This window comes from Mustela nigripes, chromosome X, assembly GCF_022355385.1.
Source record: "Mustela nigripes isolate SB6536 chromosome X, MUSNIG.SB6536, whole genome shotgun sequence".
In the NCBI taxonomy this organism is placed as follows: domain Eukaryota; kingdom Metazoa; phylum Chordata; class Mammalia; order Carnivora; family Mustelidae; genus Mustela; species Mustela nigripes.
In genome coordinates this window covers 46,630,709-46,639,917 of record NC_081575.1, presented here as the reverse complement: position 1 = coordinate 46,639,917, position 9,209 = coordinate 46,630,709, and positions in this window count along the sequence as shown.

The window sequence follows — 9,209 nt, the reverse complement described above, 5'->3', positions numbered from 1 at the left end:
ACTGGCCAGACTTATCAAAAAGAAAAGAGAAAGGACCCAAATAAATAAAATCATGAATGAAAGAGGAGAGATCACAACTAACACCAAAGAAATACAAGCTATTATAAGAACATACTATGAGCAACTCTACGCCAACAAATTCGACAATCTGGAAGTAATGGATGCATTCCTAGAGACATATAAACTACCACAACTGAACCAGGAAGAAATAGACAACCGGAACAGACCCATAACCAGTAAGGAGATTGAAACGGTCATCCAAAATTTTCAAATAAACAAAAGCCCAGGGCCAGACGGCTTCCCAGGGGAATTCTACCAAACATTTAAAGAACTAATTCCTATTCTCCTGAAACTGTTCCAAAAAATAGAACTGGAAGGAAAACTTCCAAACTCATTTTATGAGGCCAGAATAACCTTGATCCCAAAACGAGAGAAGGTGCCCATCAAAAAAGAGAACTATAGACCAATATCCTTGATGAACACAGATGTGAAAATTCTCACCAAAATACTTGCTAATAGGATTCAACAGTACATTAAAAAATCATTCACCACGACCAAGTGGGATTTATTCCAGGGCTGCAAGGTTGGTTCAACATCCGCAAATCAGTCAATGTGATACAACACCGTAATTAAAGAAAGAACAAGAACCATGTGATACTCTCAATAGATGCTGAAAAAGCACTTGACAAAGTACAGCATCCCTTCCTGACCCAAATTCTTCAAAGTTTAGGGATAGAGGGCACATACCTCAATATTATCAAGGCCATCTATGAAAAAGCCACCACAAATATCATTCTCAATGGAGAAAAACTGAAAGCTTTTCCACTAAGATCAGGAACACGTCAGGGATGTCCATTATCACCACTGCTATTCAACATAGTACTAGCGGTCCTAGCCTCAGCAATCAGACAACAAAAGGAAATTAAAGGCATCCAAATTGGCAAAGAAGAAGTCAAACTATCACTCTTTGCTTATGATATGATACTATATGTAGAAAACCCAAAATATTCCACTCCAAAACTGCTAGAACTTGTACAGGAATTCAGTAAAGTGTCGGGATATAAAATCAATGCACAGAAATCAGTTGCATTTCTCTACACCAACAAGACAGAAGAAAGAGAAATTAAGGAGTCAATCCCATTTACAATTGCACCCAAAACTATAAGATACCTAGGAATAAACCTAACCAAAGAGGTCAAGAATCTATACTCAGAAAACTATAAAGTACTCATGAACAAAATTGAGGAAGACACAAAAAAATGGAAAAATGTTCTATGCTCATGGATTGGAAGAATAAATATTGTGAAAATGTCTATGCTACCTAAAGCAATCTACACATTTAATGCAATTCCTATCAAAATACCATCCATTTTTTCAACGAAATGAACAAATAATCCTAAAATTTATATGGAACCAGAAAAGACCTCGAATAGCCAAAGGAATATTGAAAAAGAAAGCCAAAGTTGGTGGCATCACAATTCCTGTCTTCAAGCTCTATTACAAAGCTGTCATCATCAAGTCATCATGGTACTGGCACAGAAACAGACACATAGATCAATGGAACAGAATAGAGAGCTCAGAAATAGACCCTCAATTCTATGGTCAACTAATCTTCGACAAAGTAGGAAAGAATGTCCAATGAATAAAAGAAAGCCTCTTCAATAAATGTTGTTGGGGAAATGGGACAGCCACATGCAGAAAAATGAAATTGGACCATTTCCTTATACCACACATGAAAATAGACTCAAAATGGATGAAGGACCTCAGTGTGAAAAAGGAATCCTCAAAATCCTTGAGGAGAACACAGGCAACGACCTCTACGACCTCAGCCGCAGCAACATCTTCCTAGGAACAACGCCAAAGGCAAGGGAAGCAAGGGCAAAAATGAAATATTGGGATTTTATCAAGACCAAAAGCTTTTGCACAGCAAAGGAAACAGTTAACAAAACCAAAAGACAACTGACAGAATGGGAGAAGATATTTGCAAACGACATATCAGATAAAGGACTAGTGTCCAAAATCTATAAAGAGCTTAGCAAACTCAACACCCAAAGAACAAATAATCCAATCAAGAAATGGGCAGAGGACATGAACAGACATTTCTGCAAAGAAGACATCCAGATGGCCAACAGACACATGAAAAAGTGCTCCATATCACTCGGCATCAGGGAAATACAAATCAAAACCACAATGAGATATCAACTCACACCAGTCAGAATGGCTAAAATTATCAAGTCAGGAAATGACAGATGATGGCGAGGATGCAGAGAAAGGGGAACCCTCCTACACTGTTGGTGGGAATGCAGGCTGGTGTAATCACTCCAGAAAACAGCATGGAGGTTCCTCAAAATGTTGAAAATAGAACTGCCCTATGACCCAGCAATTGCACTATTGGGTATTTACCCTAAAGATACAAACGTAGTGACCGAAGGGGCACATGTACCTGAATGTTTATAGCAGCAATGTCCACAATAGCCAAACTATGGAAAGAACCTAGATGTCCATCAACAGATGAATCGATCAAGAAGAAGTGGTATATATACACAATGGAATACTATGCAGCCATCAAAAGAAATGAAATCTTGCCATTTGCAACAACATGAATGGAACTAGAGGGTATCATGCTTAGCGAAATAAGTCAAGCGGAGAAAGACAACTATCATATGATCTCCCTGATATGAGGAAGTGGAGATGCAATATGGAGGCTTAAGGGGGTAGGAGAAGAATAAATGAAACAAGATGGGATTGGGAGGGAGACAAACCATAAGTGACTCTTAATCTCACAAAACAAACTGAGGGTTGCTGGGGGCAGGGGGGTTGGAAGAAAGGGGGTGGGGTTATGGACAGTGGGGAGAGTATGTGCTTTGGTGAGTTCTGTAAAGTGTGTACACCTCGCGATTCACAGACCTGTACCCCTGGGGAAAATATATATTATATGTTTAGAAAAAATAAAAATAAATTTAAAAAATATGCTTTCAAGTATATTTGAAATTATAAAAAAAGTTCATGAGCTATCATTAAATTCAAAAAAGAAAATGCAAAAAAGAAATGTTTATGTATATAAGAAATGTGGGGATAGATAGATACAGATATATAGGTTATATGTATAGGTTATATATATAGTTATATATAGGTTATATAGTTATATATAGGTTATATATAGATATGTATATATATGTATATATTATATATAGATATGTATATATATAACCTATATATCTGTATCTATATATATATAGATATCTATATATATATATATATAAAATGTATAGTGGTAGGCAGAATAATGGCCTCCCAAAATGTCCACCTCCTAAATGCTAGCACCTGTGAATATGTTACTTTATGTGACAAATGAACATTGTACATGTGATTAAAACATGTGATTAAGCAACAAAATATGGGGAGATTATCCTGAATTATATATGGTTGAGTCCAATTAAATAACATGAGTTCTCATGTAGACCTGACTACAGAAGATTTGTCAGAGGGATGAGACCTTGCTCTCTTGGAAGATGGAGGAAGGGGATCATGAGCAGGCATCATCTAAAAGCTGGGAAAAGCAAGAAAATGGATTCTTTCCTACAATATCTAGGTAGGAACAACAATCCTGTTGACACCTTATTCTTAGCCCAATGAGACTCATTTCAGACTTCTGACCTAACTTTAACATAACATGTTAAAGAACTTTAAGTTCTTTAAGTTAAAGAACTTTAACATATCAGGTTTTTATTAAGTTACTAAGTCACTAAATTTATGAGTTTGTTACTGCAGCAACACACACACACACACACACACACACACACACCCCAAATAATCCTACCACCAATTGGGAGCCTCTTTGTACTACTCCAAATTAACATCTTTGTACTAGTAGTCCCCATATATCTAGAGCATGCCAGGTCCTATCAGCCCTCTGAGACAGGCAAGGCAGAAATCAGTTTCTTGGAAAGCCCCTGGAAAAGCTAAAACTTTGGTCATGTGTTTCAACTTTTTCAGTTCTCCAGGAGAAACCAGGATCTGGAGATTTTTCACCCACTTACTCTGTGCAGATCAGGAGGAGAGGCTATGGCAACTGATTTCATATACTAGTTCAAACTACCATCTTTGTTCTCACTGGACCCCAGGTGTGTAGAGTATGCCAGGTCCTGTCAGTGCTTTGAGACAGGCAAAACAAGAAAGTCCTCTGGGCTCCCTTGGAAAATTTGAAGTTTAGACATGTGCTAATTCTTTCCCTCTCCGGAGAAATACTGGAGGCTGTGAATTTCCTTTCCAATCATATAGTACTGATCCAGTGGTACAGATAATAATGAAAGAATGTCTTGAATATGTGTGTTCCACACAAATTTTAGAATTATTTATTCCAGTTTTGTGAAAAATGCTATTGACATTTTGATAGGGGTTACACTGAATTTGTAGATTGCTTTGAGTAATATGGACAATTTAACAATATTAACTCTTCAAATTCATTATTGAGAACTAATTTTATGTTAAATACTTGACTTGAGAGTTCCTAAACCCTGCAAGTAGTGTAAGTACAAACTTTAAATCTATGGGAAATATGATCTATTATTGCAAATTTTCAGGAAAGACTTTTTCCTCATTCAGATCCAAGACAATGATAGGCTTCCTTGTTATTTCTCTGTATTATTGCAGGTACCATCATTTCATTTAGATTATAGCCCTTTGGCTTCCTGGTTTTATATAAAAGACAGTTTGCACTGACCCAAGGTTTTATCTCTTATCCTCATATAGGTGTTAAAACACAAATCTTTAGACTACTAGGCCTGATACATTCTCTGTACCTCTCTCTAGGGCATATCATAAAATACATGTTTACTTCTCTGCTTTTACCTCTCTGTTTCTGAACCCTAACAATGTGCTTTCCTTCCCTTGAGCTAAGTTATATATTTAATAGAAGACTTGTTATAATTTATCTACTTTTTGTAGGAATCCTCAAGGAGGGTTCTCTTGGTATCTAATTCCAGCCAATCCCTCAATATTACTTTTAAAATAAAATTTTAAAATTTACTTTTTAAAAAAGAGATAAATCACAAAGGGAATTTTAAAATAACACTGGAATGGGAAAGAATTTTCAAATGAAGATGTAAAACTTGGGAACTGTGAAGAAAATATTTAACAAATTTGGCTACATAAAACTTAAAATATTCCATATGCAAAAAAAATTACCAGAAGATAAATGATAAGCTATAAACAAATATTTGCTGTGTATGTTACAGGAAAAAGGCCATTTTCTTTCATATTCAAAGAGCTATTAAAATTTAATAAGAAAAAAATAGAAAATGAACAGTTCACAAAATAAAAATCCAAATCACCAATAAATGTACAAATTCATATTCAACCTCACTTGTAATTAAAGAAATGCAAAATGAAACAATAAGATACCATTTTTTCTACCCATCAGGTTGAGAAATACTATGACAATACAAACACTGGTAAAAGTTATATGTAGTTTTGTGTATGTGCATAAATATTGTATATGCATACAAAGTTTCTAGAAGGTTATATGGGAAACTTAAGTGACTACTAGCTACTATAGAGAAGAGATAGGAAAGGAGGAGGATTTTACTTTTCATCTTTTGCTTTTTCTTCAGTTTGAATTTTTACATGAACAGGATTATTTTTAAAATGAAAATAAGACTAGATAATCCAAATAATAGCAATATAAGAAATTCAAAAGGAATAGGGCTCCACAACATAAGTACAGGGAAGCAATGAGGAGAGAAGTAGAGAAGACTGAGAGTTAAGTAAGCACTGAGCAATGTTTCCTCTGGCTGCTTTTAGAGATAACTCCCATATAGAGAGAAGGAACAAAGTAGCTGTGTGGCTGCAGACTCATCAGTGGGGATAAGTGATGCTTAATTAGTCCATGCTTACTTCTATGCTGAAAATGTTGCCACGTTACATTCTGCACTGTAATACTCTGTGTTAATTTGAAAATGTTCATTTTCATGCACATTAATTGTAATGGCATTCTAAGTTTCAATCCATTTTTGAGGAATACAGGTGGCAGCCATTACCATTAGTTATTTACTAAGTGCACAGACATAATAGAAAAGACTTATTAATATAAAAAAGAAAGAAAAGAAAGAAAGAAAGGAAAACAGACATATACTAGCAAAAATTATGTTTTGCGAAATTCAAACATGATTGAATCACTTTCTCTTCCAGCTTAACTTTACAGGTTAACCCTTAATCTCAACCAAATGTTCAAGCACCTCTAAGATATTGCCTTTTCATTTTTATAAAATATCGAATACACAGACTGAAAACAGAAGCGAAAGCTTTGCCATTAGACTGGATCTAAATTCCAGCTCTACCACTTCCTAGCTGTGTACACTTGAGTTGCTTAAGCCCTCTAAGTTCCAGCCAGTTTCCTCATTTATAAAATGAAGACCACAAAAGTACAGACAATTATGTACTTTAGGAGAATTGAACAAGGTGTTTAGCATGTGAAACATTTACTATAGTGGCTGACATATGGTCAATAACCCATAAATGTTAGCAATTATTATGAATATCAGTCAAATGTATATTGAGGGCCCAGAACCATGCTAAGACAACGTGAGAGACACTCTAACCTCTTATAATGTTGTTGAGTGGAAAAGCATGTAAATTCCAAGACACAGCTATTGAAATCCTATATTGTCCATTGCCAGCACCCAATCAACCCTATTCTCAAAACAAAAGGTTCAGCAGTTAATCCCCAAAGCACAAACTTTCTCTTGTCAACAGTGGATCCATTAAAGGCAACATTTTCAAAAGGCAGTTGGGGGTGGCATCGAAATTATAAAAAGTAAATTCATTGAGTGGGAAAAACCAGGCCTTCAGTGGGGCTGAGTAGTCCAAATCCATAATACTGATTATTTCAAGGTATATGATCTAAAAACAAATCACTAATTGACTTTAATGGCTTTATAAAGCCCGCCCTTGAACTGCTTGGTTTTGTTGATTTTGTATGGGCTAGCCAACCAGCTAGGAAGCACCAGCAGAAGACAAAAGGCTATCCCTTGCACATGTATTCCCCAAGAAGAACAAAATTTCCATAAAGTGGCTTACAAATGGGTAACAACTATATCTGATGGCACTGAAGGTGGTGGCAGAGTTGATTATAATGACTACGCTGACTGCTAATGAATCTCAAAAGTTCGCTCATACATTATAAACAACAAAATTGAAACTAGTCAAAATCTCATAGAAACACAACTGTAAAAGACCTGATGTCCTTAAAGGTATGCTCCGTGGCTTATGGATATCGAAGCTATTTGCAGGTAGGTCCTTGTTAAAGTTTGAATTCTGACATCTTCATTTTTATCAAGCTTCCAATGTGATGCTTACACATACTGAAATATGAGGATCATGTCTGTAGAGACCATAATTTAGTATTACAAAAGATGATCTTCTGCTATGTAGAAAGTTACCACCCATAAAATAAACAAGAAACATGCTTCTTGGAAGCAACCTAATGCACAAGCATGAGTCTGAAATTAGACAAACTTTTGTTTGACTTATGCTTGTGCTACTTATAATTTGGTCATGGATAAAATATTTAATCTTACAATCCTCAGTTTTTCTGATGTAAGAGTATAGAAGAGAAAATCTACTTCTGGGGGTTGTTTCAAGGATTGAATAAGATCACATGTGTAAGCACACAGCACACAGTAGATGTTCAATAAATGTTACTTCTTTGATGTCATACTAGCAAAGGAGACTTAAGAAGGAATTTAGTATATATTGAGTTCTTCCTATGTGCTGGTATTTGATATACATGTAAGCTCCATAAGGGCAAGGATATTTTTCTCTTTTCTTCACTAATGTACTTTGTTCAGTGAGGCTTAGGACAGGCTCTTGAACAAGGTAAATGCAAAACACATAATATGTGATGTCTATATCCTCATCACTTCTCTGGCTTTCACCCCATCCTAGACTGCCAAACAGATGGGGTAGGGAGCAAGCTTAGGGTAAAATTCAGAAATGGGTTTAAAGTTACAGAAGACTATTATATATAGGGGAGTTTGTGTTCTATGTATCTGGAGGCAGCTATTTTTGACACCTTGGGCTAACAACATAAGGCCACAAATAATTGGTGTCAAGTACAGAGAATGGACAAGTGCTACAGAAGGCCTTGTGCAAAAGATGAGATTAGGGCTTGATCTTAGAACATGGGTAGAATTTTATATACAGGCAGTAGGATTCACAGATGAACAGAGCTTAGAAAGACCTCTTTGAGGTTATCCTACTTCCCACAACCCAAGGCAGGAATTTTCTCTACTCATCATTTCAACACAAAAGTCATTAACTGACGGGGCAGTTCATCCTTTCTGAGCAGCTGATTGCAACAAAGCTCCTATGCTAAATCAAAGTCTGCCCCTTCGGAACTTCTGCCAGTTAGTCCGAGATCTATCTTCTGAAGCTCCAAAGACTGTCTACTCACTTGCTCATATGATAACTCTTCCCATCAAAGAAGGCAGCTCTTTAGTCCTTCCAAGTCAGGCTGAAATGAGGAAGACATTCCTTCCTTGCACTCACATACAAGCCCACATCCAGTAGTCTGAGGAACATCCCCAGTCCCAGGGAAGCCCACCTCAAAGAGAAAGCATTTCCACAAAAATAGAGATGTAAATGAGTCTGGTGAAATAATCACTGCTAAAAACAGCAACTTGCTGGGTGGCCTCCAATTCGCAAAAGCAAGCAGCCAGCACAAATGTATTCAAGTGTGGAACTGGGAAAATGGATCCATTTTCTCTTCAACGCTTGTTCTTCCTGAAATTGAACAATTTCTCACACTGCTCTACATTACACACTAGTTATTCCCTGATGCTGAGGCCAGTGGAGTCTCTTTAACTGAAAAGTACACCCCCCCCAACACTGCATTTCTACTGTCTTAGGCCAGAATTTGCCCTTAGAATCCAGGGGAAAATTGGAGTGCCCACAGAATGGATGAACCTGAAACGTGTTTTTGTGAGATGACAAGGAGAATAATTGCACTTGCAGAGTTTTACAGCAAATCCAAGAGAATGGTCAGGATGTCAAGAATTCTACAAGAAATATTAATATTGCCAGAAGTAGCATATTACTCTGAAATTCTCCAAGATTCAGCCATGCTCATCTCACAGGAAAATTGGTCATGACCTAATGGAATAGACTTTAATTTCATACTCTCTATAGTTTAACAGTTTTAGTGAAGAGAT